At 40.5% G+C, this 25,078-nt stretch overlaps 1 protein-coding gene across 2 annotated transcripts in view; it reads left to right on the top strand.

The window, feature by feature from the left end:
- Positions 1 to 25,078, top strand: part of LOC149830423 (SNARE-interacting protein KEULE-like) — a 102,558-nt gene that overhangs the window by 72,484 nt on the left and 4,996 nt on the right. The gene's annotated exons all lie outside the window — the stretch shown is intronic.

Here is a 25,078-nt window from a genome sequence, read left to right as displayed (position 1 = left end):
GTTAATAGGCCCGGATCAAATGTTAAAGCATATAGACCTCCCCACTTTAACAAAAATATCAATGGGCCTAGAAGGGGAATAATATGCCATTATTGTAATGAACCGGGTCACATTAGACCGACTTGTCCAAAACTCAAAGGAAAAGTTGCCGTGGTTGGGGAAACTTCTCCAAAGAAGGAAGAAAGTACCAAAGAAGGAGATATCAAAGAAACTCTAAATCACATCTCCGAAGTTCTCCAACATCTTCTCAAGACTTCTCCTTCAACATCCGGGGCCGCCATTGCCTACTCTTCATCTCCTCCAGGTATGTGGATACTAGACTCCGGTGCTTCTTTTCATATGACATCTCATAAAAATTCTCTTTCAAATATTTTTTCCGAACCTATATCTTCTTGTGTTTCAACGACCGATGGTACATCACTAAAAATTGAAAGTATTGGATCTCTTGATTTCAAAAACTTCTTTGTTCCTAAAGTAAGAATCGTTCCTAAAATAAATTTAAATATTTTTTCCGTATCTCAAATCACCGATCATGGATGCCAAGTCTCTTTCTCACCTAAGGATTGCACCGTGCAGGATCTCCAGTCAGGGAAGCTGATTGGGCAAGGCCATAGAAGGGGTGACCTCTACTTTATGGATTTTTTGACTCTCCCATCTAAGGCATCATGCAATCTTGTAAAAGACAAAAGTATTGGAATATGGCATGAGAGACTTGGCCATCCAAATTTTGTAAAAATGTCTCTTTTTCCGTTTTTGAACAATACTTGTAAAGACAATCACATGACTTGTAAAAATTGCATTTTTGGGAAATCTAAAGCTATTCCATTTCCACAAAGAAGTTACTTTACCACTCGGCCATTTGAACTTATTCATTCCGATGTGTGGGGACCTTCCCCTATTTTGTCTAAAGGAGGTTTTTCGTATTATGTGGTATTTATTGATGATTTTACTCGATTCACGTGGATTTACTTCCTAAGTCGCAAATCCGAAGTTTTCTCCTTCTTTAAAGAATTTCATGCAATGGTCAAAAACCAATTTTTGGGAAATTTATCTATTCTTAGATCCGATTCGGGAGGCGAATATATGTCCAATGATTTTCAAAACTTTTTAAAAGAAAATGGAATTTTCCACCAACGTTCTTGTCCCAACACTCCACAACAAAATGGACTTGCGGAAAGAAAGCATAAGCACATAATAGAGACTACAAGAACGTTATTAATCTCAAGAAACATTCCAAAATCCTTTTGGGCCGAAGCGGTTCTAACCTCTACATATCTTATCAATAGAACCCCTTCGTCCTCTTTAAAAAATCTTTCTCCATTTGAAAAACTTTACAATATGTCTCCCGATTACAAAAGACTAAGAATTTTTGGATGTAAATGTTTTGTTTTAACTCACAAGAATGATAAACTTTCCCCTAGGGCTATTGAATGTATTTTTTTGGGATATGGCGAAAAACAAAAAGGGTATAGATGTTTTGACATACTTAAAAATAAGCTTTATATCTCTAAAGATGTCACATTCCTTGAAGAGGAAAGTGGTTTTTCGCACCAACCGAATGAAAATATTGATTATTCATTCTTATTTGACTTATTGCCTAAAGAAAACATCATAGATGATCATATTGATTCTAATGAATCTCTTAGTGAAGATCTTGTTGAACATCCAAACGATGATCAAAACTTTGAAGAAAATGTTTCAAGACAAATTCAAGTCTACTCTAGAAGGAATGAAAGGAATCCTCCTTGTGCCCTTGAAAATTTTTCCCAAAATGAGTTCACCGAAGCGACTTCTCAAAGAAGATCAAATCGGATTTCCAAAATACCAAATAGATTTGTTTCTTATGATTCTTTTTCGCCTAACTTTCGAGCATGCCTTCTTGCTCTTCACTCTTTTCATGAACCATCTCATTACAATGATGCTAAGCAATATGCTCATTGGAATGAAGCTATGCAACTTGAACTTAATGCTCTTAAAAAGGCACAGACTTGGGAAATCATTGATCCTCCCAATGACAAGAAACCCATCGGATGTAGATGGGTTTTTAAAGTAAAAACTAAGAGTGATGGTTCATTGGAAAGGTATAAGGCTAGGTTGGTAGCCAAAGGATATGCCCAAGAGTATGGGGTAGATTATGATGAAACCTTTGCCCCCGTTGCTCGAATGACTAGTGTTCGAGCTCTTATTGCTATAGCCGCAGTTAAAAAATGGCAAATTTTTCAACTTGATGTCAAAAATGCCTTTTTGAATGGTAATTTAAATGAAGAAGTGTATATGGAACCACCTCCAGGTATGAATTTAAATGGAAAAATTTTGAAATTAAAAAAGGCTTTATATGGTCTTAAGCAAGCATCTAAAGCTTGGTATGATAGGTTTAGTAACGTATTAATAAATTTAGGATTTTCTTCTTGTTATACTGACACTGCTCTTTTTGTGAAAAGAACAGGTGACTTCATTATTATGCTTCTGCTGTATGTTGATGATATGATCATCACTGGGAATGACAAAAAGAGAGTAAATGATGTTAAGTCTATGCTAAAAGATACCTTTGATATGTCTGACCTTGGTTATTTGCGATATTTTTTAGGTATTGAAGTGGCTTATTCCGAACGTGGATACATCTTATCTCAGATGAAGTTAGCTGCTGAAATTTGTACCAAATCAGGAATATCTGATGAAAAGAAAGTTGAGACTCCCGAAGTTATCAATGCAAAACTTAGACTTGAAGATGGTGTTCTTCTTGAAGATCCAACTCCCTACCGTCAATTAATTGGATCCCTCACTTATCTATCCATCACCCGTCCTGACATAACTCATGCGGTTCATGCAGCAAGCCAGTTCCAGCACGCACCTACCACGGTTCATATGGCGGCCGTAATGAGAATTATGCGATATATCAAAAATACCATCTCAAAGGGACTCTTCTTATCCTCTTCCTAATCTCTTGAATTGACTGCTTTTACTGATGCTGACTGGGGAGGCAATCCCAATGATCGTATCTCAATTACGGGTCTTTGTATCTTTTTAGGTGAATCTCTCATCTCGTGGAGATGCAAGAAGCAGCAGAAAGTCTCCTTATCATCTACTGAAGCTGAGTATCGGGCTATGGCAATGACAACTATGGAAATCGTATGGCTCAGAAGTCTCCTTGCTGACATGGGCGTCCTCATTTCCACTCCTACCAAGCTCTGCTGTGATAACAAAAGTGCGATATACATTGCCAGCAATCACACCTTTCATGAACGGACAAAGCATATCGAGATGAATTGCCATTATGTTCGAAACGAATATCTCAGTGGGACTATCTCATTACCATATGTTACTTCAGAATATCAGCTAGCTGACTTCTTCACCAAAGCGCTTCCAACTCCACGATTTATGTTCCTCCTTAGCAAACTTTCGGTCTTCTCCCCGTAAAGTTTGAGGGGGCGTGTTAAAATATATATATATACTTATATATATACATCCGTATATATATAAGTATATATATATACATATATGTATATATATACTATTTCTCATTTAGATAAATACCCGATAGGGGTATTCTTGTAAAACCACATATGTATTTTTTTCTTTTTTCTTTTTTTTCTTTTTCCCTTTTTCCTTTTTCTTTTTTCTTTATTTTTCCTTTTTTGTAATGACCACAAGGGGGGCCCACACTTGTAGTCGTTGGGGCTCCAACGGTCAGATTTCTGACCGTTGGGGCTCCCAACGACTACAAGGGAGCCCCCCTTGTGGTTTCTTTTAGTGCTTCCCTCCTCTATAAATAGAGGAGGCCTTCCCCTCTTAAATGTATGGGTTTTTACACCCTTCTCTTCTTTTCTTCAATAAATCCAACTTATGACTTTTAGTCATTTTCTATATTTGAGAGTTTTGTGTGTGCACATTCGGTGTTTGTGTTCTTGACTCTAGTAGTCACTCTTAAGGAGTGACCCTTTTGCTCTATTGGTGCTTCCGCCTCTTTTCATTACAACCTGGATCCTGTAAGGAATACATGAACCAGACCTGGACCATACTTGGGTAAAATAATATTTTTTATCATTTTTACATTGAAAATTTGTGGATCTTAATCGAAACTCAGGTCGGGCCCAGGTCTCGTATGAAATTTCACAAGCCATACCCGGCTCCATGTATTAATCGGACCTTTCGGGTTCAGCCCAAATTCTTATTTATCACCTATAGGGTTTGATACGGGTCAGGTCCGGATCAAACCCGACCCATTGACACCCCTGTACAAAATGGACAGGCACAAAAAATGAACCACAAAGGGCACACACAAAGAAAGCTTTCATAATTAACAAATTAATACTTTATTAATACCAAAACAACATAATACTTAAATGTAAAACATGTAAGATAATATTCACTAAAGGGCCATGAGTCCATGGATAATATTCACTAAAGGGCCACGAGTCCATGGAATAACACAATCACAAGGCACAAATGCCGCTAAGGTTTTCAAAGGAAGACCTCACAAAAAAACCTTTTCAATAAATTCTTTTATTAATGATTATGGTGCACTAAGCTAGGAAGGCATAAATCATTCAAGTGGAATGAGTGCACTCACAATAAACACCTCCCAAGCGGAAAGAACAAAAGCCACAAATGGGCGCAATCATAAGGGCCACTAAAGGGCCAAGAGAACAAAAAACGTAATAATATCCAAAGAACAGTATGATCCTATAGATCTAATGCATGTCAAGATATAAGCAAAAGTGCTTAATACACAATACAAGAGCATGCATTACAAATCTAACCAAGGTAAGAATATGAACATGTCATGTATAAAGAGGGCATATCGAAATCTTATAAAGTGCTCACGCATGAAAATATCCTCATGCATATACAAAAAACTTATAATAATATATATTATCAAATAAGACTACTAAGAACTTTACACAAAAGATAATTTAAGAGTATGCAATATGCATCCATAGAAATTCCACAAGTTTCTAAGTCATGCTCTTAAGAATTAGCCTCAACAAAAGATCACAACCCTCAAAACCAATAGACATGAATTTGAAGTAATAGCTAAAGACATGTTTTGATATTCATAACCACAAAGTGCTCGAATAATGCATATAAGTGTCAAGAACACATAAACTCACGAATACTAGATCACATACGTACATATATGCATAAATATTATTTCACAAAATAATATAAACCTTATGAAAACATTTACATATATGCATAAATATTATTTCACAAAATAATATAAACCCCTATATCTCGTGAGTAGCACATCGGAGTGCACAAGGGTGCTCACGATTATGCAAATTCCCCATGGGCATCAATAAGCATGCACGGGGCCCGCTCTGGCCGCCCGCCTTGCCACCCAACCTCGCACCCTTGCGAGGGGCTCGACGAGTGCATGTCGAGTGATGATGATTCATTTGGTTAGGGAGCTTCACTATGTCAATTGGCTTAGACTGGAAGCCGAAAGGTCTTCTCCATCGTAGCGGGGGGTTCCCTGCGGGGCCCGTAGGTGCCAAATGCAATATACCCTTCGTTCGGTGCGTCTTTGAAACTCGATGCTCACTCTAAGTTTGTGATGCTTATTCGGACGCGTAGTTGGCTATAATGACCCTCGACTGCTTGTGCGCTCGTTATAGGAAGGCGACACATCCGTTCCTCGTAGGCTTGAAGAGTCTTCACACTGATAATTGGCATTGCCCCACTCTATTCTCATTCAACTGTCGCTTTTGATATTCTGCTGTGCTAAGCGTGCATGGGATATGCACGACTCTGATTTCAATTCCGCTAGACTTACGTAGCTCCTCGCCTAAGGCAAGCTGCGTGCCGCACGGCCCAGACAACCCGTCAATCTCCCTCTTTGCATGAGTCAGGAAGACGCAAAGAAAAAAGGCTGTGACAATTGACATCAGAGCAGAAAGATTCACAGAAACCTTGTTGTTCGTTGAGTGCGACACCGAAGAGGATAATGATGGTTTGTCCTGTTTACTCGAATTTACGGAGCTGAAGTGTGGTTGACCGAGTACAGAAGCAAGTTGCTGGCATGGTGGTATGGATCATCTTGTCGATGGTTAGCAAAAGTGTATGGTTGTTGTTTATCTGGATAAGGGAACATGGATAAGCCAAAGATTCCTACCAGTTGTGCGTCAGGCTCACATGTGGAGCGTGGCGTTTGCCTTGTGCATGCAGATAATGCACGTTAGATTTAGCTGGATGGATTTGCACCTTTGTGTATGAAAGACTTAATTGAATTTCTATGTTCTCTCCCATGATTGTGAGTTAGCGGAGTGCCCATCTTAAGTAGAGTACTCAAAGTTTTGGTCCCTGGAGATTGACAATTCCTCTGTAGATTGTGTGTGGAAAAAAGTCATCGTTCGTGGCTCGTTGGTTTGGGTCCTGCGGAAACATATTTTGCTGGCTTCGGATGAGAGTTGCAACATGCTGGCTCCAGCGTTGGGCCGTGAATTGCCCCTTGTGTGGACAAGTGACCGGGAAAATGCTATGAAGGACCGCTTTGGGGTGATATGCAAATAGGTGTTCCCCACTTGAGAACTAGGTTGGATCATTGGAAAACCGCAAGTTGGTGCTTTAAGGGAGTTGATATCCCTGTGGTACGCGTTGGTGGTCATTCTTCTCTGCGAAGACCACAAAGGGCTTGAAATTGCCCTTGCTGGAGTTGGAAGGCACCCCAGTCATGAGTGTGAAGATGGCAAGTTTGCCATGTGGGCAAGAGCCATGAGCGTGAAGATGGCAAGCTTGTCATGTGGATGAGGATGACCCGCTTGTATATGGGATTGCACTGGGGTCCCACAAGTGAAGAGTGCTCGATATTGATAGAGTGGAAGATCATTGTTTAAGTGATTTGAGGCGCGTTGAGGAATGAAACTTGACATGCTGATGGTTGCGGCAATGGCGGATGGAAACCAGAACTAGTTGAGTAGGATGAAGAAAAGAAGACCAAAGATAAGTGCAGAGGGAAACCGACATAAGTAAAGGTTGTGTTCTTACCTGTTTCGACATTGTCGAGGACGACAATGGTTTGGGTGGAGGAGAATGTCTCGAACCGAGCCTTTGGAACGAGGCATGTGCAGTGCGGAGCTCTACTGAGTGGAAAATGCATCGAGTGCAAGAACGTGCGGTATGCGTTGGCTTGATCGGTGACGTGCAGTGGTAGCGTGACATACGATAGACAACAATATCGTCGTTGGTGCGATAATGTGTGGCAGCAGAGACGTGGAGCGTTGTTTGGTTAAGTAGTGCCAGTGGATCAACGGATGCTGCCTTTGGGGATTTGGTTAATGATCTCTCGACTTGGATGAGTTTTCCATGCGTAGCGTTTGGACGCACGGGGGTTCATGTGGGTTAGGGCTAATTCCCTCAGGAATCACCTTAGGTGGTTCCAATCGAGTCTGGGTGGTGCTCTTTGCTATGGTATACAATCATCAGTTTGTCTTTGAACTGGAGGTCACCAGGACTTGTCCCTTTTATAGCGAGGTTATGCTTGGACGTGCCCATGGAGTTACAATACACTCCATGGCACGCAAGGCTAAGGCATCCATGCGCTTGTTAGTCGGTATGGGACGACTATGCGCATAAAAGTAGCATGGACTAGATAGAATACACATTTGGATATATGTTTGATCATATTCCGCTAGGCAGCCATGCATGAGGTGGTGTGCAGAGCCAATGAAATGATTTAGTACATAGAAAAGTGTTGATGAGCGACCGCCGTTACGCTGGCCAGGCTGGGCAGTCTGGCGCATCGCGGGTTTGCGAAAAATTCTATGCCCGTGACAAATTTATGAAAACATTTAATATTTTTTTTTTCAAATTAGTACAAATATGAATGCAATTAAATCCAACAATAAATTTGAAAAGCATTTAAAGATTTTAAGTTTAACAAATAACTCCATATACCAAAGGGAATTCAAGAGCTCAATCATTTGCTAATTAACAATCACAAAACAAAGAAATTTCAACAAAAAAGTTTAAAAAAATAACAAATAAATTTTCAAAGATAAAAAAACGAGTGTTTTCTTATGCATAATACATGAGATAGACAACTCAAGTATAAAGTAACCATATCTCACTTGAATCCAAGCCATATATCGATCATGATTTCTTCACGAAGCACAAATTCGAACCAAAGAGTCCCAAGACCCAAAGAGGCAAAATACCAAGAAAATTTTCGTGGCTATGATACCATGTAATGAAATCATGCAGAAAGCAAGCCAAGCCACAATGTGCATAAGCAGTACCAGTCTTAAAAATGGACAATACAAATGCCAAAGTCAATACAAAAGCACCCAAGTGCATACAATGGCTACAAAGAGCTTACTTGTGCATAAGCACAAGTCCACAAGGGGACAATACACAAGCCAATCATTGGCAGATACATGAGATCACCAGAGGCACCAAAGAGCATACACAAAAGAAGAATTCTGAAGAACCGATTTACGAAATAACGTAATATTACGGATCACTAGATGAGAGATCCACTTGCGATTCAATTATGACATGTAGTACTAATCTACTATCCCCCTCCGTCATGAAGCTCTTACTTGAATCCTAGAGAAGAAATGTGCATTTGGTTAACAATTTACTCAAAAAGTATTAGAACTTGGACTATGTAGTCAGAAGCACTAGTCGATGCCTAGGTAGTAGACCCCTAAAAGACCTAGTTAGCGCCTAGGGGGGACTAGCCAAGGCTCCAAAGAGAAAAAAAAAATCACAAATATTACAAATTATCACAAAAATATATTACCAATTTATCACATATATTATCACCAATATATATATATATGTTTATATTGGTCTCTCTCTCACTGTCTTATCCGAAGAAGGGGGTGCGAGGCCCACTGGAGAAGAAAGAGAGGGCAGGGGTGAGAGGTAGAAGAGAAAGAGAGAGAAAAGTTAGGCATTTTATGTTGCAACGCCCCCAAAGTTTCTAACTTGAAAATTTAGAATAATTTTTGTTTTCTTTGTAAATGATAAATGATCCTTTAAATCAAATCGATAGCACAACGAAAAATATTTGGTTGATCTAAGTTAGCCAGTTTTGGTCAGGTTACAGGAAAGCATGCAACTGTAACTGTTTGGATCACAAACTCATTGGACTTGGGGTCCAAACCCACGCACATCGAGTCTAACAGAGAATCTTGAATCCAAACATGACTCATTTCAAACCAAACTCAAAGCATGATTGAATTAAAATTGTTAAACATCAAAAGTTAGCATTCCCAAAACATTGAAAATAGTTTAGACATCAAAAGAAGACCAAGAATGAAAAACAAGGTAGAGTGTGGTTCCTGGACTCCGCCGCGCCATCTCGCTATCGCCTCTTGCCTCTAGTCATCTCCTAAAAATGGTAAAATAGAAGGGGTCGGACTCATCAAATTTGGTAAGTTAACTATTGCCCCACAATAGTTGCAGACGACTAAAACATACATAACATCTCAATTATTCAGAAGGATATTAATATCATGCAGTATTCGCAAGATGTGCAAATAACAAATATGAAGCTGTTGTATTTTAAGGCATGTTTTCAGTTTAGTAGAATTGAAACTGATATTTGTATAAGGTCTTTATTTCTCTTTATTACTCGTTCCATCAGGTACTCGTGAAACTACTCGAGAGGGACGAACATCGGGTGCTTATTATGCTAGATATTTTATTTTTCTCGAGTGTCTAACTGAATCAAAAACCAAATGGGGGCGGTCAGTGACCGAAAAAAATCCTTGCATAGGTATCATACCAACTAGAATGCATCCTATACTAACTGTAATAGTCATGAGAATCTACCACTTAGGACAAAATTCGGTAGTTCCAAGCCTCCTACCTCCCGAGGACTAGAGACTAAGTGAGCTGCGATTCAGCAATATTCTCACTTAACATTTTGATTACGTTGTCACTCGGGGCTGTACCACCTCTCCTCTCCTATGTAGACCATAGATTTGAGTGGGTTACTAGTATTTCTTTATTACAAGGTCTATATTTCACCCAATGTGCCTAATCTCAATAGGCCACACACATACTATCCCTTACAAATAGATACATTATTCATTAATTTGGCATGTTTTTAACCCATTCGATGTGCTCTGAAGTCTCTAACCATTCAAGCATTTCACCCATGAAGGTGAATCAATTAATTATGTGTGCATGTATCATAATGATGCATCATTCACATTTCTTGGGTCCTTGTCAACCCTAGCTCACTTAAGAGCAACGTGCATAATTAATTTACATGCCACACATTCATATTAACATTAAGGCACCGTACAAGCTCTAATGTGAGCCATCAAATAGTCCATACATTTCATGTCATCTAGTACTATGAATCAACATGTGATATCATGCAGTGTTTTAATATATCATGATAGCATATTAAGGGCATGCTCAATATTATAGACATGATTCAATTTTAAATCCGCATATAGTCAACATGTTTAACATACCTTCGTTACAAGCATGATACTAAAATTAGATATTCTATCATACACATGGTATAATATTACTTTCACATGTAAATTTTAGTGCACATGAATATGGCACAATAATTGTTAATCGAACCTGATTTTTTCTAAGTGTTCATACATAGTACATTACTTACAAAAAATCCAATTTTATAATATATCCTGATTTTCAAGAATTTTCTGAAAATTAACATAAGCATGTCTATAATCAGTATAGGAATATTTGAACAATCCGTATAGGCACATCTTGCACATTGACGTGCCCACAAGTATGCATATAATCATTTCAAATTTGAAATATCATACACATAGGCATTTGCAGATTTTACAAATCTATAGTCATTTCAGATTTGAAAGATCATAAGCATAGGCATTTCCAGATTTTACAAATCATAGGCATTCATATAGTTATTTCAGTTTTGAAAGATCATAAGTATAAGCATTCCCAAATTTTACAAATGATAGGCATGCATATAGTCATTTCATATATGAAAGATCATAAGCATAGACATTTTCAGATTTTACAAATCATAAGCATGCATAAAGTTATTTCAGTTTTGAAAGATTATAAGCATAGACATTCCCAGATTTTACAAATCATAGGCATGCATATAGTCATTTCAGTTTTGAAAGATCATAAGCATAGTCATTTCCAGATTTTACAAATCATACACATGCATATAGTCATTTCAGTTTTGAAAGATCATAAGCATAGACATTTCCAGATTTTACAATTCATAGGCATGTATATAGTCATTTCAGTTTTGAAAGATCATAAGCATAGGCATTTCCAGATTTTACAAATCATAGGCATGCATATAGTCATTTCAGTTTTGTAAGATCATAAGCATAGGCATTTCCAAATTTTACAAATCATAGGCATGCATATAGTCATTTCATATTTGAAAGATCATAAGCATAGACATTTTCAGATTTTACAAATCATAAGCATGCATAAAGTCATTTAAGTTTTGAAAGATCATAAGCATAGGCATTCCCAAATTTTACAAATCATAGACATGCATAGTCATTTCAGTTTTGAAAGTGTTAAAAAGAAGATCTCCACGTTCACATGTGTAGGAAAGAAGGAACGAGATATTGAAAGAAGAGGCTGCAGGGAAAACACGTTAAAAAGAATTCAGCGTGTATTCATTTGTATTAGGTTTTGAGTATATAACTAATACATAATTTTAGGGTACAAAAATACCCTCTAACAACAAGCTTAATTACAACACTTTTAACATTTGGATCTTGATTCGATCAGGTATAGAAGTCGGGTCTGGTCCTGTATATACCTGACTTGGGTCCAAGACCCAATAACGATTTCTTTTCTGCCTCCCTCAAGTTGTGCATGGTCTTGGACCATGAACAACTTGCCTTTCAGAAACCAAAATTTGTCCTTTGTTAGCCCTTTGATGAAAATATCCGCAACTTGCTCTTCAGTGCGCACAAATATGGGCTCAATCTCCTTTTCTTCAACCTTTTTTCTGACAAAATGCTGATCTATCTCAATATGCTTTGCTCGACTATGATAGATGGGATTGAAAGACATATTGATGGCACTTTGATTATCACACAACAAAAGTGATCGAGCAATCAGTTCTCACATCTCTGTTAGGAGATGTCTTATCCATGTAGCCTCAGCAGTGACAACAATCATCGATCTGTATTCAGCCTCAATACTCGACCTAGCAACCGCCTTTTGCTTTCTACTACTCTAAGAGACCATGTTCGATCCAATGAAGCTACAATAACTAGATACTAACCATCGTTCAACTGGGTCACCCACCCAATTAGCATCAACATAGATAATGATTTCATGGTCACCTTGATTTAATTTACTTTTCCTATACACCAGCCCATCACCAACTGTACCCTACTGCCTCCATGTGCGGTGTATGAGGTTCATGCATAAATTGAGATACCTGATTAACTGAATACACTATGTCGGGTCTAGTAAAGGTCAGGTATTGCAGCATGCCAACTATGTTGCGATACCTAGTGGGATTTCCATATAAATCCCCTTCTTTAAAACTCAATTTCTAATGGATGATACTTGGAGTTGCCAATGGCTTGCAATCTTTCATGCCTGCCCTACTAAGAATATCCATCATGTATTTGTGTTGAGTAAGAGTAAGTGTATCACACGTCTTATCAACTTCCACCCCAAGAAAATATCACAGTTCTCCCAGATCCTTTATTTTGAATCTCTGATTTAATAACTTCTTTACTTCCTCAATGTGATTTCTGCAGTTCCCTATGATAATGATATCATCTGCGTATATCAATAGAAGAGTGGTGACATCTCGTTCATTGTGGATGAATATTGAGTGATCTAGAAGAGATTGAGAGAAACCATGCTTCTGTATTTCTAGCGAAAAACTCTCGAACCAGGACCGAGAAGCTTGTTTCAATCCATAGAGTGCTCTTTTCAACTTTCATACATACTGATTGGCATCTTGTTCTGCATACCCTGGGGGTTGTTCCATATAGACTTCCTCTTTTAGGTTCCCATGTAAAAACACATTTTTTACATCTAACTAGCTCAACGTCCATCCAATGGCTAGACTCAACACAATACGAATGATCCCCATCTTAATGACATGACTGAAAGTTTCATCAAAGTCCTGTCCTTGTTCTTGTGTGAATCCTTTGGCTACAAGTCTAGCTTTATACCTTTCAATGCTCCCATCTGGTTTCTATTTTATCTTGTACACCCACTTCGACCCAACCATATTTCTATTTAGTGGTCTAGGCACAACTTCACATGTACCACATTCATGTAAGGCTTTCATTTCTTCATTCATTGCTTCGATCCATCTTTTAGAACTTGCAGCTTGATAAAATGTGAGAGGCTCATCCTTTTTATTTATGGACATTAGGAACAGTTGAAAATCTGCTGAAATGTTTTTATAGCTTACCCATCTGTCAAGAAGATGTCGGGTCCGGGTGGATCTTCTGATGTCCAACATCTGTGGAGCGGGAGTAGAAGGACCAATATCTGTGCAAGGAATGGATGAGGGCTCTTTCTCTCGCGGGTGTATACAACACCCTTATATCTTACTGGCTCCAAGTTCTGTGTGGTAACCTCTTCTGGTTGGGATGCATTTGTTGATTCCTCACATATCTCCTTCTGACTGCAATCTGTGGGACAATCTTCCCTAGCATTGGAGCAGAGTTCTGAATTTAACCATGGATAGTATATCTCAACACTGGGACTTGAAGCAGCAACATGAAGACTTAGATTAACAGGCTGATTGTCAAAATTCATCTCGTCAATATATCCCATTTTGTTGAAGTGTATGTGGGTAAGACACTCTTCTCTTTATCCCATTATGTTGAAGGAAACCAACAAAATCACTAGAAGAAAATTCACCTCCATCAAATTGGAAATTGAGAATGTTGGTAGAGAAATGATTTTGGACAAAGGAATGCAATTTTTGAAACAATCCCAAAACTTCTGATTTATGCTTCATGAAAAATATCCAAGTATAGCGTGAATAACTATAAATGAAAATAAGGTAATATTTACTACCAGAAACAGAAGCAATTGGGGCAAGACCCCAGACATCAGAACATATGACCTGAAAGGGCCTTGAAGCTCTCTTATTAATTGAATTGAAGGGCAAAACACAACTCTTACATAAATGACAACTAAGACACTTTATATCACTGGCTTATGAACTCAGACTGGACTTAGAAATGAAATTATTCGAGGCAAGTTTTTCAATAAAATGACGACCACAATGACCCAAACGACTATGCTAAAGAGTTGACTTATTACATTCAGAGATGACAAACACACATTCAGAAGAAACAAAAGGTGGATGCTGATGCGGCTTCAAGGATGAACAAGCAGAATGAACAGAGAAGGAGGGATCTTCTTGAAAGATGTACATGTTGCCTCATCTCTTTTCCTCAACGAATGTCTCCCTCGTGCTAAGATCCTTGATATAAACAGAAGAGGGAGTAAATTCAACTGAGGCATTAACATCATCAATAAGTTTTGAGACAGAAACAATGTTCTTCTGAATATTAGAAGCATGAATAACATTTGAAAGATTAAGAGAAAACTTGGACATGGGTATAATGGCATTTCCAATATGTGAGATGGAGTGATGAGAACCATCTCCTGTGACTATGCTATTCTTACCAACATAAGGAGTAAGATTCAAGAGTTTACCCGCATCACCCGAGACGTGGGTCACTGCTCCGGAGTCGACGTACCAAATATGTTTATCATTTTGTTTCATATTCAAGCCTGCCAAGGCTGCCAATAGTAACTCCTTTACTTCTCCATCCCTCTTAGCCTCTGTTTGTGGGGGTTTTCCCTTATTTTGAGGGTTGAACCAACAATTTGCTTTAATATGCCCTTTCTTATTGCATAGGAAGCAGGTAGGAATGGGCGTTTGTCCCTGTATACTGAGCGTTGGAAGTAGACTACGACCCCCAAAAACATTTTTCCCTTGTTCTCCTCTTCCTCGCAAGGAATTTCCTCCTCTACCTCTACCATAAGTCAGCCCCGTGGCCAGCACATCTTGAGTTCCTGAATGCATATAGGTGTCCTCCCAAAACCCTTTCAGGGTCATTTCATATTGCAGTAGCTTTGCACGAAGATCTTCAAATTTTGGAAGCTCTGGGAGACACAATAAAGACGTCGCCAGAATATGATAGTCTGATCACAATCCACTCAAGGTTTGTTGCACCTTGTCTTTATCACTGACGAGACATCCCACAATAGCCAGCTGATCTGTGATGCCTTTCATTTTATTTAGGTACTCCATAATAAACATCGGATCTTTCTTCAACATTTGAAATTCTTGCTTGAGAAACACGATTCTCGCTTCAGAGATTTGCGAATATGGCTGAACTAGCTTGTCCCATAGCTCTTTGGCTGAACATTTCAGATCATCTCTTGACTTGAAAAACTCAAATCATCTCCTTGGACATTCTTTCTGGAAAGCAATCTCAGGCCCAACTTTAACACTGCTCTGATACCATGTTAAAAAGAAGATCTCCACGTTCACTTGTGCAGGAAAGAAGGAACGAGATATTGAGAGAAGAGGCTGCAGGGAAAACACGTTAAAAAGAATTCAACGTGTATTCATTTGTATTAGGTTTTGAGTATATAACTAATACATGATTTTAGTGTACAAAAATACCCTCTAACAACAAGCTTAATTACAACACTTTTAACATTTGGATCTTGATCCGATCCAGTACAGAAGTCAGGTCTGGTCCTGCACAGACCCGACTTGGGTCCAAGACCCAATAACGACTTCTTTTCAGAAAGATCATAAGCATAGACATTCCTAGATTTTACAAATCATATGTATATAGTCATTTCAGTTTTGAAAGATTATAATTTTAGGCATTTTCAGATTTTACAAATAATAGGCATGCATATAGTCATTTCAGTTTTAAAAGATTACAAGCATAGGCATTCCCAGATTTTACAAATCATATGCATATAATCATTTCAGTTTTGAAATAGTATAACCATAGGCATTTCCAGATTTTACAAATCATATGCATAGTCATTTCAATTTTGAAAGATTATAAGCATAGGCATTTCCAGATTTCATAATCTTGCATTTAGGTATTTTAGTTTCAACACAATCATACTCTAAAATTTATATAAGCCACAATCCATATGTGCATAATCGAAAATCAATATACATAAGCATTGATATAGATTTTTCAATCCATAAGCATGCATATAGGCATTTTAAATTCAACACAATTCTACTCTAAAATTGACATAAGCCAAAATCGACATTTGCATAATCAATATACATAATCCTGCATATAGGTATTTTAAAATCAATACAATCATACTCTAAAATTGACATGAGTCAAAATCAACATGTGTATAATAAAAAATCAATATACATAAGCATGCATATAGATTTTTCAAACCATATGCATGCATATATGCATTCATGCATAATTTATAAGAAAAACTAGCATGCTTCTAGTTTCTACAACTATTATGGAGTAAAGTGTCTCCTACTTTGTTTGAAGATTATGAAAACCCCAAAAATGACAAACTTCTTCAACAGTGAGCTCCCACACTTGAGAGCTACTCCAATTTTGTGGATTTAGAGAGGGCCTAATTAAAGGCTACTCCAAAAATCGTGAAAAGAAGGGGCTCTTTTACTCAAAAAAAATCAACATCAAGGGGAAGAACGGAAACTTGGGAGAAAGAGGAAGAATCTTCTTCTCCAAAACTCGTGGAGAGAGAGAGAGAGAGAGAGAGAGAGAGAGAGAGAGAGAGAGAGAGAGGCTATTTATAGCCCCAAGCTAGTGGGCGAGGAATCTTCTAAAACTTTCTAGAAGATTCCTCCAAAAAATCATGTAAGGGGAGGGATCTCCTAATATGCCCAAAGCATATTCTTCTCATTTGGCCTCCCACTCGGACACTTTGCTTCCTCAACTTGGCGACTACCATGCCCACTTGGCCACTTGGCCCACTAACAAGAATATTTTTCATTGTTCTTTCTTTATTTTCTTTCCTTTTATACCTCGCCATGGTCGACCCCCACTTGGGTCCTTCATTGGATCCAACGAATTTCCATTTGGGCCAATTTTAACCTCAATTTAAATTTAATTTCTAATTATATTTAAATTACTATCTTAATTAATTGCATAATTATATGACAAAAATGCTTAACAATATAGTTAGCACTAAATGTCAATTAAATCAAATGAACAATTAAATGCCTAATTAAATATAATTAATAATTGTTAATTAATTAAAATTAACAATTAAATGCCAATTAACTCATAAATGCTAATTGAACTATAATTAACAACAAATGGTAAATTAAAAATATAATCTACACTTAATGCTAATTTAATTAAAATAATAATTGCCACATTATTCCTGAAATGCACTTTTTATTTATTTAAAAATCTTAGAAAATTTGCAGACATTACATATGCTCCCTTCTTTGTAACAGTCAAAAGTAAAACAAAAAGTTGCCTTAGTCGGTGTGTAGGTGTCCTGGACAAGATGCTGGCCTGGCGCCTAAGGCACCTAGGTCCGACTTTAACTACATAGAAGTTGGAAGATATGGAAACTGACTTGTGATGATATCTTCCATTTTTTCATGATATTATGTAAGTTAAAATAACATCCATGGGAATTTATCCATGTGTTAGGTATACTACGTCCTAATTGGTTTGGAGTGGCATGCCACCTGAAGACAAACATCTGATTTGTAACTTTATATTTTTCTACTTTGGTGAATGCACTCATTGAATGCTGTCTATCCACATGATGTGTACAAATCAAACATCAAATAGAAAAAATGGACCTCATTCTATATATTTTTTAGTATGGTTGTGAACATTGTCTGTATTCCTTAATTTTGGATAACTCATATGATGCAGTGGAGATCGGAGTTCCAATGCACCTTAACTTGTTTATTGAAGGTAATGAATTACAATGAAGAATAAAGAAAATGTTGGGAATGGAAATAACAACTGCAATGGAAACAAATGCTGACAGAAAGAGAGAAACAATAAAAGAAATAAACAAATCTTCAATCCCCCCTACGTAACCCTAAGGCAAGGTATTTATAGACTGCATAATGGATCTGGATCTCAGGTCCAGCTTCTGGACCCGAGGTTAAATCGATGCTGCTGATCACCCATGCGTTGGAATGCTGTCGACGTGTGGCGTGCTTTAGACCTTCGCTCGCATGGAATAAGTACGCAGGGGCACGTCTCTGCATCGTGGTACCATACTCATGATCGGATCCATCACCTGGGTTCGATCGTCCATCCCATTGGTGTCGGGTTCCATAGCCATGTCCTGTTCACGTTGTATAGGCTCAGCCATGGCCTGCTCTGCATCATTCTCTCCTTGTTGGGAAGAAGTCGTCTTTGACGACTTGTTGTCGCCACAGTAAGCATATAGATCAGACACATTGAAGATAGGTGAAATGAGTCAATCTTTCGGCAGTTCAAGGAGGTAGGCATTCAGACCCAATCGTCGGAGGATCTTGAAAGGGCCATATTTCTTAGGACTCAACTTACCATAAGTACCCACTGGGAAACACTCATGACGCAGGTAGACCCATACTAACTGACCTACTTGAAACTGGACATCACGACGACCTTGGTCTACGAAAGCTTTGTAAGCTTGGTAACTTTCAACAAGTTTGGCTCGGAGTTGTCTGTGAATATCATGCATGTATTCAACGGCATCAAATGTGTCTGGGGCTGGGTCTGGGAGACTAGACACAGGTGCTAGATCTACCACATGGGTTGGTGAACGCTCATAAACTACTTGAAAAGGAGACTTGCCTGTGGACCGGTTGATGGAACCGTTGTAGGCGAACTCGGCTTGCGGCAAGACTAGGTCCCATGTTTTGACATTCTCCCCAACTAGACTCCTTAGTAGGTTCCCTAAGGTGTGGTTTATGACTTCGGTTTGACCATCGGTCTGTGGGTGGTATGCACTGCTGAACTAAAGCTTGGTTTTCAATAAGGCCCATAACGATTTCCAAAAATGACTCATAAAGCGAGTCACGATTTGAGGTGATCGTGTGAGGCAATCCATGAAAGGGGCCACGTCCTTGAAGTAGTACGAGGCTACTAACGAGGCGTTAGTGGTTCGCTTACATGGGACAAGGATAACCATTTTGGAAAACCGGTCAACCACGACTAGGATGGAATCAAAACGATGCGAGGTTCTGGGAAGACCCCACAATAAAATCCATGAAAACGTTTTCCCAAGGTCGCTCAGGGATGGGCAAAGGAGTATACAAACCACTATGCTAACGTCGACCCTTGGACACTTGACATACTCGTCAACTTTGGACAAACTTGACAACATCTTTGCGCATTTTAGGCCAAAAGTATCGTTCATCTAACAGTGTGAGCGTCTTATCATGTCCAAAATGCTCAACTAGTCCCCCTTCGTGTAACTCAGAAGTCAATTGCAACCTAAGGGAGAATGCAGGCACACATAACTTATTACCTCGAAAGAGGTAACCGTTATTTATAGTGAACCGTGGGTCTGCCGTGCTGGTAGAGTAGAAGCACCTTTCCCAGATCTGCTGAAAATCAGGGTCCGTCGGGTACAACTCCTTGCACTGCTCAAACCCAATGACTTGCATGGGCATAGTCATTAAAAGACTATTTTTCCTGCCAAGTGCGTCAGCTACCTTGTTGAGAGTACTTGATTGATGGCGAATCGTAAAAGTGTATTCTTGCAAGAAACTGACCCACTTGGCATGCCTCACACTCAACTTCTTCTGCCTGTTTAGATACTTTAACGCCTCATGATCCGTGTACAAGACGAACTCCTTATAAATGAGATAGTGTCTCCAATAACGAGGGGCTTGTACAACGGCATAAAACTCGTCATCATAAGTAGAATATTGGCATCTCGACCGAGTCAGCTTTTCACTAAAGAATGCAATAGGCTTGCGGTTCTGACTCAGGACGACACCAATTCCCACTTTAGAGGCGTCGCACTCAACCTCAAAATCTGCGCTAAAATCAGGAAGGGCGAGGACGGGGGCACTAGTCATTTTTTCTTTGATGAGTATGAAAGCTTTGCCCGTGGCTAAAGTCCAATGAAAACTAGTACCCTTTAGGCATTCCGTGATAGGGGCCATGAGGGTGCTAAAGTTTCACAAAACGACAGTAGAAAGTAGCTAGCCCGTGGAAACTACGGATCTCTCCTATAATCCTTGGGATAGGCCATTCTACAATTGCACGGACTTTGGCAGGATCCGCTTTAACTCCATCAAACTACACAATACAACAACAACTACTACAACTACGCCTTCATCCCAAAACAATTGGAGTTGGCGATATGAACCAAAAAACGAAATCATTCTGGGTCTTCCACATGAATCCTTCTCCTCCAATCAATTCTATCTAATGCCATGTCCTCGGTGAGGTTCAATGCATTCATATCCTTTCCTATCATCTCCATCCAAGTCTTCCTAGGCCTACCCCAACCTCTTTTAACTAACATATTTTCCCATTTCTCCATCCTTCTAACTGGAGCATCATTAGGCCTTCGCCGAATATGTCCAAACCACCGTAAACGATTCTCTCTTATCTTATTTTCAATGGGTGCAACGCCTACCTTCTTACGTATCTCCTCATTTCGAATCTTATCTTTTATTATATTTCCACACATCCATCTAAGCATATGCATCTCAGCTACACTCATTTTTTGAATATGATGTCTCTTGGCAGCCCCACATTCTGTACCATATAGTAAAGCGAGCCTAATAGTCGCCCTATAAAACTTTTCCTTCAACCGCAATGGCATTTTACGATCGCACAACACTCCAGTTGCACTTTTCCATTTCATCCACCTAAATATTTGAAACAATCATCCACCGATATTTCTTGCTCACCAAGCTTCACTACACTGCCATCACTACTTCGTTGCTTACTAAACCGACATTCCATATATTCTGTCTTACTTTTACTCAACTTAAAACCTCTTGCTTCCAATGTCTGTTTCCATAATTCTAACTTAGCATTAACCTCAGCTCTAGACTCATCAATCAAAACAATATCATCAGCAAACAACATACACCATGACACATTTTCTTGAATTGATCTCGTAAGCTCATCCATCACTATAGCAAATAGGAAAGGGCTTAAAGCAGATCCTTGATGTAACCCAACCGTTATAGGAAAATTGGTTGTCACCCCTCCACAAGTGTGAACAATGGTTACTATTCCTTCATACATATCTGTAATTATACTAATGTACTTGAGAGAAACACTTTTAAAACCCCAAAATACCACACTTGATGTTAGAAACTCACACCTTTTGGCATTGACATACAACTTCTCTTTCCTTAAAATCTCTAGGACTTGACGCAAATGATTCAAATGATCAGACAATGAAGAACTATAAACCAAAATGTCATCAAAATATACAACGACAAACCGTCCTATACAAGGACGCAACACTTGAGTCATCATGTTCATGAAAGTACTCTGGGCATTTGATAACCGAAATGGCATGACTAACCACTCATACAATCCATCACGTGTCTTGAATGCTGTTTTCCACTCATCCCCCTCTCGGATACAGATTTGGTTTTAAATCGATTTTGGAGAAAATAGAGACATCGGCCAACGTATCAAACATGTCATCCAACCGAGGAATGGGGAAACAATACTTGACAGTGATGCGATTGATCGCTTTATTGTCGACACACATGCGCATGGACCCATCTTTCTTAGGAGTGAGAAGGGCGGGCACTGCGCAAGGGCTCACACTCTCACGAATAAAACGCTTTTGCAGTAACTTTTGAACCTGTCTCAACAACTCGGCATGCTCGGATGTGTTCATGCGATACACGGGGAGGTTAGGTAGATTCGACTCTGAGACAAAATCGATGGCATGTTGCACCACCCTCATCGAAGGTAGGCCATCGGAAAGGTCGTCTGGCATAATATCGCGAAACTCCTCGACAAGGAGCGCGATGCCCGCGGGAACGGGCAATGACATACTCATAGACGGTTTGGCCACCAGGGCATAACAATAACCGTCCTCGTTGCAATGGCTTAAAAAAGTCCGGTATGATAGGCCCGCGAGCCGGGAAACTCGCTCTGGCTTATCCACAGTGGGAAAACCGGTTTCCTTTATAGGGAAGAGGATTATTTTATGACCCTTAAAAATAAAGGAGTTCGTGTTCCTACGTCTATCGTGGATGGTCTTGCGATCAAATTGCCAAGGACGTCCCAAAAGGGTATGACACACACTCATAGGGGCTACATCACACCACACCTCATCGTGGTAATGCTCCCCCATAGAGAACCGAACTAGACAACGTTGGGTAATGGGAACCTCGTTCTCTCTTCTGAACCATGCTATCTTGTATGGTTGGGACAATTTTTCCGTTTTCAGATTCAGGGTGGTCACGACACTCTCGGAAACCATGTTCTCACAAGCCCCAGTGTCAATGATAACATCGCACACATGCCCCTCGCAGTTGCATCCAGTTCTAAAAATGTTGTCCCGCAACCATTTTGCAGGGGCCGACTCTCGAGGTGCGGTCAAAACATAATGGATGGACAACAAATTTTCGACGTTACCGTCGAACTCTATGACTTTCCTCTTATTCTCTCCCTCAACCGACGACTCACCTTCAGTCTCACTATCGGATGCTGACTCAACAATACCCTCGATGAAATGGGTGTTATTGTTCACGGTGGGGCACTTGGACGCTATGTGTCCTAACTCCTGACACCTAAAACAACGGATGGTAGACTCACTAGGCTTGGCCTTGGATCTGGTATGGTATGCTGGTCAGGCTTGCTAGGGTTGACTCTTGGGGTGAGCCTTGAGTCTTCCTTCCTAGGGGAGCTCGTTCCCCTGGTTGGGAAACTCGACTTGGGTCGACTGGACTGGTCATTCCGGGGGACTATATTCCTGCCTCATTTTCAACTTTTCCTCTACATTCATGGCGTAACTGTTGGCCTGATCCAATTACTCGATTGTGACAACTGAAATCATCAGAAATAGCAGGACGGAGACCAGAAATATACCTTGTGACTTGTTGGCGGGCGGTCTCCTCGATCTGCACTCACAAGGATAGTCGATGGAACTCAGCAGTGTATTCCGCCACGGTACGGGTGCCTTGACGCAGGGTCAGGTACTCCTTGTAGGCTCTCTCGGCATGGTCTGAAGGCGCAAACTTGTACTTTATCAACCTCTGCATCTCTTCCCATGTTTGTACATGCTCTTGCCCCTGCCGTTTCCTCGACCTTTGTAGCTCAGCCCACCATGTCTGCGCTAGGCCCCTCAATCGAGTGGACGCTAGAGAGACACGGCGATGCTCAGCTACAACGTGGTAATCGAAGAAAAACTGCATGACATAGGCCCAGTCGAAGAACTGCTCGACGTCGAATCGTCCTGCAAACTCTGGAAGGTCCAGCTTCACCCCGTAGGTGGAGGGGTGCTCTGGCGCTCTTTGCTGACGAGGTTCTACCATTCCTGCAGGGTTCTTGTTCCAGAAGGCTTCATCGTCCATCATGGCAGCGTCATCTTTGTCACGGTACTACTTTACTCGAGGTTGGTGTTGGCGAACTCCCATGACGTGTGGTCGGTGCTCAAGCCGCATCGGTCCCTGCTGAATCTGCATGGCGGCTGCTGGAAACTGCCTCGGTCTGGCCCGCCCGTGAGTGGGAACCATCTGCGGTCGGTGTTGAGGCACCGATATGACAGGAGGGCCTACTAAAGGTGGGAGGGCTGCTCGGTTTATGGGTTCTGGGTTGGTGGGAATGAGGTAATGTGGGTTTGTATTATGGGTCGGGTTAGGATAGGGGTAATGTGTTGGGTATGGTACCGAGTTTTGGATCGGGGATGGGTTAACGGATTGGGTCTGGTTGGTGTAGTACTGGGATGATTCACCCGATTGGATCTGGATCGGGTCAAGACTTAAGTTAATCGTCGGACCCAGAATGGGATAGGTAGGATCATGGATCGAGTTGTGGTAGGAAAAGGTCTGGTTAGAATTTGATCCTTGATCCATAACAGGATGGGTCTGGTTTTGACCCAGCTCAAATTCAAACTGGAGCTCCGTTCGACTCTGATATAAGTGTGGGTCGGTATTGGATTTGAACTGGGGTTCAAAATTAGTTGGTTGGATTTGGTTCGGGGCAACCCGCGAACCGGACCCAATTGGGTAGGTCGGGTAATGGGGTTCGAGGCTCGGACCCGGTCCCTGGGACCCAAAGGATGGTTCTGAGATCCGGGTCTGGGCCCCGCTACCAATGGCTCGGGTTCGGCTTAATCCACAGGGGTCCACCTATTCTCGCTCGCTGGTGTGCTGCAACAGAGCCCCCACGCGTAGGCTCAGGAAGGAAGGGGAGGTCCTGCCCGGGCTGGGTTGACGAGCCCACTCCCGCGGCAGGGCCCAGCGTGACGTTGGGGTCCTACAGGCCAGGCCCGGCCTGCGACACAACCACCATGGATTGAGGTCAGGTCTGTAGCGCACCCGAGTTGACGTGGGGGGGTCCCATCGTGACCCCTTGGTTTGGTTGGAAGGTACCGGCTGTTTGATTCACGGCCGCTACAGAGTCCGGGTGGAGAGAAGGTACCATGTGCGAAAAGGGGGCGCGGCCAGGATGAGGGTACGTCGGTTGGACTGATTCAGCTACTATTGCATCTACGTGATTGGTTGCACCTTCACCCATCTCCGCTCCCGTCTTTTTCATTGCCGTCGTGTGCGGCTCCACCGGCGACTCAAGGACGACGATCCAACCTTCAATCCCATCCAAACGTTTTGACATGCCGACTACGTCCTTGCTTACACGTAGCATATTTTCCTTGATCTTCGTCATCATATCGATTATCCGCATCATGGGGTCTTCGTTGACGGTACCCGATCCCTCACGCTCCTTACCGCTCGTAGGATTGTCCCTCGCTTCTTGCGCCATACCATCGACCAAGGAGGAGGGGCTGTGCTCTGATACCACTTTGATGCAGTGGAGATCGGAGTTCCGATGCACCTTAACTTGTTTATTGAAGGTAACGAATTACAATGAAAAATAAAGGAAATCTTGGGAATGGAAATAACGACTGCAGTGGAAACAAATGCTGACAGAAAGAGAGAAACAATAAAAGAAATAAA

This window comes from Nuphar pumila, chromosome 8, assembly GCF_984573655.1.
Source record: "Nuphar pumila chromosome 8, dmNupPumi1.hap1.1, whole genome shotgun sequence".
Lineage (NCBI taxonomy): Eukaryota > Viridiplantae > Streptophyta > Magnoliopsida > Nymphaeales > Nymphaeaceae > Nuphar > Nuphar pumila.
The sequence above is the reverse complement of the archived record's forward strand: the minus strand, read 5'-3'. Positions and strand labels throughout refer to the sequence as shown.